Source organism: Lycium barbarum, chromosome 1 (assembly GCF_019175385.1).
Source record: "Lycium barbarum isolate Lr01 chromosome 1, ASM1917538v2, whole genome shotgun sequence".
Lineage (NCBI taxonomy): Eukaryota > Viridiplantae > Streptophyta > Magnoliopsida > Solanales > Solanaceae > Lycium > Lycium barbarum.
In genome coordinates, this window is record NC_083337.1 from 24,318,779 (window position 1) to 24,326,043 (window position 7,265).

Consider the following 7,265-nt stretch of genomic DNA (forward strand, 5'->3'; position numbering starts at 1 on the left):
TCCCACATTCGTGACCCATTTCCTATATCCTTCTACAATCCAAGTGTTTTAACTTTTCCACACCTTAAACAACATGGAATGATCATAAAACTCACCTTAGATAATGGAAGAATAAGCCTTGAGTGGAAATTCTCTTCTTGCACCAAAACCCTAGCTCACTGCCCTTGGGATTTCTTGGCTTAGATGAACTTTGATATGTTTCATACACTTGATTTTGTGGGTTTGATGTAGTTGATCATAGATTTCTCTTGGTTTCTTGTGGATGAAGAGTGTAGAGAATTCTAGTGTGTTCTTGAGGTGTGGAGAGTGGAAAATGAAATGAAATAAATGAGAGAGAGGGTCCTTATATCAACTTAAAAATCTGTCCCGACTTGAACATATGGACCAACATACGGTCCGTATATTTTATACTGACCGTATGTCTGGACCGTATGTTTGGTCCAGTGAAGACCCTCATTCTGGGCAGAACATACGGCTGGACATACGGTCCGTATGTTTTATACGACCAGTATGTTTGGCCGTATAATGCCCAGCTTTCCGAAGTTCGTTCTCGTTGACTCGTTTGATCTCCAATCCTTATGGAACCTTCTTGACATTTGTTTAATACTTCTTTAACAATCTAAACATCCCTATAACTCATCCTCAAGGCCTTGCCAAACAACCCTTAACGCAATAATTTACGAAACCTTTCCTAATCCCCACTTATACTTCACTTGTCCTTATCAATCCTCATTTCATCAATTCATATAACTTTAAAATCTTAACGTATGCATTCTAAGACCACTAAATATCCGTCTTATAGTCTTAAGAACTTCCTGTTATCCTTAAGCTCGCATTGGTGCATTCACTACACGACGACATGAAATTTCCAAGGTGTAACAGGGGAACCCCAACTTAAACCAACAAGACCTACTTGCACTCAAACAATACTAACAAGCCGGCGAGGCTGCAATATATATATTTATATAAATACTGACTATCTCATCTGAACTAGGCAAACACGCACCCAAAATATATGTATATGCAATTGAGAAAGCCAACCGTATCCAAGCAGACATATACAAGCCGGCAAAGCTATCACACAGACACACTATTTATTGGACTCGTCTAGAAGCCTCTAGGGAATGTGTGTCTGTACCATACAATCTGTAATAAAAGAGGTGAGACTCCAAGGACATGCCAACTCTGAACAAAAAGAAAGCTCACCAATCAGCTGATATCAAATCCTGCCTAGTGGGGAGGTCTATCAATCTGTCGATCTGTACCTGCAAGCATGAATGCAGTGCCCCCAGTAAAAGGGACGTCAGTACGAACAATATACCGAGCATGTAAGGCAAGATAACAACTGAAATGAAATAACAAGCTATACGCTGGATATCTCAAGAAAGCATCCGGAGGTACTCTACCTGGGTTGCCTCTCTTCTGAGGTAAGATAACATATCTATGTAAATATTACTCCGTGACTCGAAGGTCAGGTAATAATTCCATGGCTCATAGGCCAGGTAATAACTCCATGGCTCATAGGCCAGGTAATAACTCCATGACTCGTAGGTCAGGTATAATAAACTCCATCACCCATAGGTCAGGTATAGTAAACTCCATGACCCGTAGGTCAGGTATAATAAAAATATGTATATCATGCAATATATATGCATATGCTGAAAAATACGGATTTTGTAACATGTCTCTTCTGCCTCTTTATAATCTTAAGGACATAGGGAGGGGATATCACCCCTCAGAAGGAATAACATAACACTCGGAATCTATACAACAATATGACAATCTCTACTTGACAAGTATCTAGTCACAACATTCGTTACGCTCTTACTATATATGGAATCTTGCCAATAAAAACAAAAGAACAGCCTTAACATACATGGAAGCTTGCTTCTCGGCTTTCCAACTTACTTCTTGTCTTGCAATATACTTAGGATAATTCATAGTCTCGTAATATACATATAAAATCATTCATGCTATTGTTAGGCTTATCGTCATATGCTTGTCTTAAGCCTTTAAATTAAATCCTCTTAAAATCTACTGAAATTCGGGCAGCACCTCCCCTGTTTATATCCTTAGCCCGAAATCACAATACCAACAAAAAAACAACAATAGCAATACTAATATCAATAACATCATCATCAATACAAAAATTTTAACATCATCATCAATACGAAAGTATTCCATAAAACATCCTACACGATGTTTTTCAACATACAACAACAATATACACTTCCTTTCTTCCCAATCAAGGAGAATAATCTCATTAACACACCAACAACATTAGATACCATACATATACATGTAAATCAGCCCAACCACATGGCTACAACATGCTCAAAATAGTCCATAAATACAACAACTACAACAACTACAACACAACACTTTATGACCTTTCCTCCATAACTATTTTCACTTTTAAGACTTACTAAACCTTCAAATCAATTCAACATAAGAGATAGGATGAAGAAAATAACTTATACTTGAAGAAATTTAGCCACACCAACTTTTTTCAAGACCAAACTCACCACAACACAAGTAGAAGCAAGAACAATCACCTTTCATGGACTAGTTTGGTATAATCTTGTTAAATTCTTGATTTAATGGGCTATAAATGTTTGGGGGATATGTTAGGAGGTAGGACTCATGAGAATGTAAAATGATGAAAAAATGGGGTTAATGGGGTTTTTATACCCCTTTAAAGTCGGTGGACCCAAGTGGGACCCGCGGAAGCCATTTGGCAGTTTGAGGGGTTATCTTAAAATGGTCATAACTCCTTACTCTGATGTCGTTTTGACGAGTAGTTTGTTGCGTTGGAAATTAGACTCGACGAAATTCATTTTAGGCTTTTGAAACACCTTAAAACTCCAAATATACCTTGAGATATACCCCTCCAAAGTTGACTAAAAATTCTGTTCAAAAGTCTGCCAACTTTTTTTTCCAAATTTTCGACAGACTTATTTTCTTCGATTTGCTTGGTTCCGGAATCTTCCGAAACTCTCCATACATGATATTTATCATTAATAATACTTGAAAATGGTCATTTCCTTTGGTTTTAAGGTTGTCCGTCCCGGTTACGACTTACGAGATTGTAATTCATCCTTTACTTCATTGTCCCATGGCTTGTACCTTCTAAAACTTCATGGGATGTTCTCGATAGTCCATTAATATAGTGAAGTACGTGGCATGCTCATGCTCTAAAAGTGTGAGGTGTAACATGGGGCCTCGCGCCACCCTTGCATCGCAAGGCCATCGCGAGAGACCTCCCCTGTGCCACCCTTGCGTTAAAAGTGTGGCGCACAAGGCCGAAAATCGACCAGAAACCCAAAAACTCGCGCCATCCTTGCGACCCAAGGGTACCACCACTTCCGACAGCATTCAGTAAAATAGGCATAACTCCTGGCACAGAGCTCCGTTAGACCTGCACATATGGTTGAAAAGGTATTTCAAAGATCTACAACTTTAAGGTGTTAAGTTTTCTCAAATTCGTAATGGATGTCTAGGTAAAAGGCTGGAAGTCAGGGCTACTGAAAATTTAGTTGATTCTATCGAATCTTACGCACCCCACTATTCGTGTTGTTCTTAAAACAATTATTTTCACCCAGACTCATATCGATAAAACTTCATATGTCTAAAATGTCACATTAGTACTAATTTAATACATTCACACTTAATCCAAATTTACAGAGTGTTAAATCCACACAAAGAAAATACTTATTTGCGGTATTGGACCGGATGAATATAGTAGAATCTTTTCATGTACAACTGCCACAGAAGTGTGGGAAAACCTTCTAACCATACATGAAGGACCAAGTCAGATCTAGGAGTCCAGGATTGCCCAATTAAATAGGCAGTGCGAGTTATTCAAGATGAATGAAGGAGAATCCCTTCAAGAAATGTTCAATAGGTTCACATTTATAACCAATGAACTAAGCTCTCTGGGTGGTTAGTCCTGAAGAAAGAATAATTGAAAAACTTCTTGATATATTACCTGACTCATGGAAGTGCAACGATAATGATATCATAGAGGTAAAGGATCTAAATAGAATGACTATGGAAAACCTCATGGGGTATTTGAAAAACTATGAGTTGAGGAAGGTCCAATCAGAAGAATAGTCCTCCAAGTAGAGTTGTGAACCTGGTCCTCCAGCTACCTAAGATAAAGATGAAGAAGACATAGCCTTGCTCACTAGAAGGTTCAAAAAAATGATTAGGAGTGGAAGGTACCCAAATAGAGGAAGCACCTCCAGACCAAGAGGATATGACAGAAGCACCCAATAAGGATATTTCAAATGTGGGAGGTCAAACCACTTCATTAGAGAATGTCCCAAAAGAGAAGATAATGGGAGAAGGAATGATCCTGAAAGAAGAAAAAGGAAACCCTAGAAACAAGATGTCACTACCCAAAATTACAAGCCGTGAAGGCACTTACCCCTACCTGATATGTAAGCCAATAATCGATTACAACCAATTTGTTAAGTTACTAAATCAAAATGTAAAGTGAAAACACAATATATCCATTAGAAGTTAATACAATAATCAAAATGTGGGAAACACAACCCAAGATTGGTGTCATGTGTACAAGTGCTACTATGAGTATTAATACAAGTCTAAATGATTGAAATACATTGTTCGAAGATATAAGTAAGACAAAAATGCATAAAAGATATAGAGGGAGGATGGTGTTGTGGATCAGCCAAGCAGCTCATCACGATCTCTAAAAGTGAAAGCCTCAGATTCCCAGCACGCTCCATAGACCCACTCGTGTTTGGTATGAAATTCGCATCATAGATAACGTAGCAAGTGCAGTATGAATATGAGAAACACGTGTACTCAACATATCTCATAGACTGACAACAAAGAAGTAGTGATGATGTTAAAAAGAAAAGTTTCATTTTAACCTGATCCTACTTACCTTACTGGAGATCGTTCAATTAACAGGGTAGTAAATAAATCAAACGTCAAGTAAGTCAAACATCAAGTAATCTATCAATGATATAAGATGCAATGCAATGAAATGGTCCAAGGCCAATTACTTTCCATAACCTATGTATACACGGAGCTCCACAAAATTGTATAGTAGATGTGAACCACGGGGGACTCATGACATCCATAGACTAGGCACAAACAGTGTCCACGTGCTAATAAGAATGATCTTAACGTACTTTCAGGAAATTCCAGCATGGACGATCTCTATGTGCTCAAACTTATACTCATATTCAATCACATATCAATGAATGGCATGTCTAAGATATCAGAGTAAGAGAATATTGAAAACAATTTCCTCTTTTCCACTTTTAATTTTAGTGATTTCATGTGCAGAACATAACTACACAACTACCTCAAGTATCGGAATTATACGGGTACAATGATGTGATAAGTGTACATAAACAGGCAAAGAATCATCTAACTACAATCTAATGCCACCATGCTTTGACATTTTTGGATTATAATCCGTAACTGCACAATTACATTATTTCCCATACATGGCACAGGTACTCGTAACAATTCTCGTCACACCACAGGTAAGAGACACCCATCTTTCTTCTTTACCCTTTAATTGTCACAACCCATTTTGGAAGTCATGAGGGCACCCACTCTATCCCCCCTGGTGGGAAAACCCTTTCCTTAATAACATTATTTAAAATGGTAGGTATATAGAAATGGATACAACAAATAAATTAATAAACTTACTTTATATTAATAAACAATTCGGAATAACTAAAAGTATAACAACCCTTAAAACTTGATCTCAACTTGTACAAGAGCCTCTAAAAGAAATACATTATTCAAGTACTGACATTACAAACTTTAAGTAAAAGAATGAGAAAGTGTCTATCGAATAGGAAGTAGACATCATAACATAAGAAGAGCTTCAGGGCTACAAATCCAGCTAGTAGCTCACCTCAAGTCTCCGACGAATATCCTCGGGATCAATTACGAGGTCTTGAATAATAACCTGGATCAATTTTGCAGCCACAAGGAATGCCACAAGAGTCGTATGAGTACAATACTTGTACTCATAGGCATTATAGGCTGACAACGACTAGATAACACATGTAAAAGGAAAAAATCAACAAGTAGAGCAGATAAGCAATCAAGTACAATCACGAAAGATGTTCAAGTTTAAGATAGGACAGAGTGTATAAAATGCCAAGTAAGACAGTCAATGAGTAAATGTGTAACGACTCGCTAGGTCGTTATGGGGGATGACTTAGAAAACTAGAGCTCTGTTGGGAATTTTGAGGCTGTGGGAGAGTCTGTAGCGTGTTTTTATGTATATGTGCATGTTTTGTTTGCGTCAATAGGGCCTTAGATTTGTATTGGGATTTTTGGAGAAAAAACTGGTGAAAATATCGAGTTACTAGTCAAGATGGACCATTGCAGCGGGTGAGGAACTGCTAGAGCGGGTCCGTTGTAGCTATGCTAGGCTTGCCGCCTTGTTCGGGGGAAATTAAATGATGTCCTAAATAGTGGGAGGATTCCCGCTATAGCGAGACCACTGCAGCGAGACATTGACCTCTGCAACGGTCAAGGGGAGGCAGAATCCGTGTTTTATATTCTTTATTCCTAACGCGTTCCTCACACAACTCAAATATAGTTTCCAAGAGCTCATGTGGAAAAATACTAAGGCTAGGGATAAAACTCCCTTAAAGGGTAAGTCTCACTCCTTTACTTTGTTCATTCTATCATATCGTTAGGTTCCATGATTAGTTAAAGGGTCTCTAATGGTGAATAAAAGGATAAAACCCTAGAAACTGCAAACCCTTGAACAAATTAATAGGTTATCAATACTATTGCTGTTTAGTCATCTAGGAGTATAGATTATCACTTCCTAGGATGATAATTGGATTATTACATGATGAGAATGATGTATTGAGACTTAGGGTTCCATATAGATGGTAACTTTAGCATAAAGATTGCTTGTAAAAGGATTCAAATGATTAGAAAACCCATGAACGGATAGAATATGATTATTGCGATCAATACTAGTATGAATTCACGCTTAGTGATAGTTCACCCATTTGATAAGGGGTAGAAGTAGTTGGGTTCTTTTCCCCAATTATTTTATTATTGTAGTAGATGATTCGAATATTTATGTAGCATAATATTTGTAGGCTTTGAACGTTCGGAAGCTTTGCGATAGGAGAAAGCTATCGCGGAGTGATTGCATTGCCCCAGTTCTGCTTTGAGGAAGGTTACGGTCTACTTGATTTAGACTTTGATTAGTTGATTGTATATGTTATGAAATTGATAGAAGAAGCATG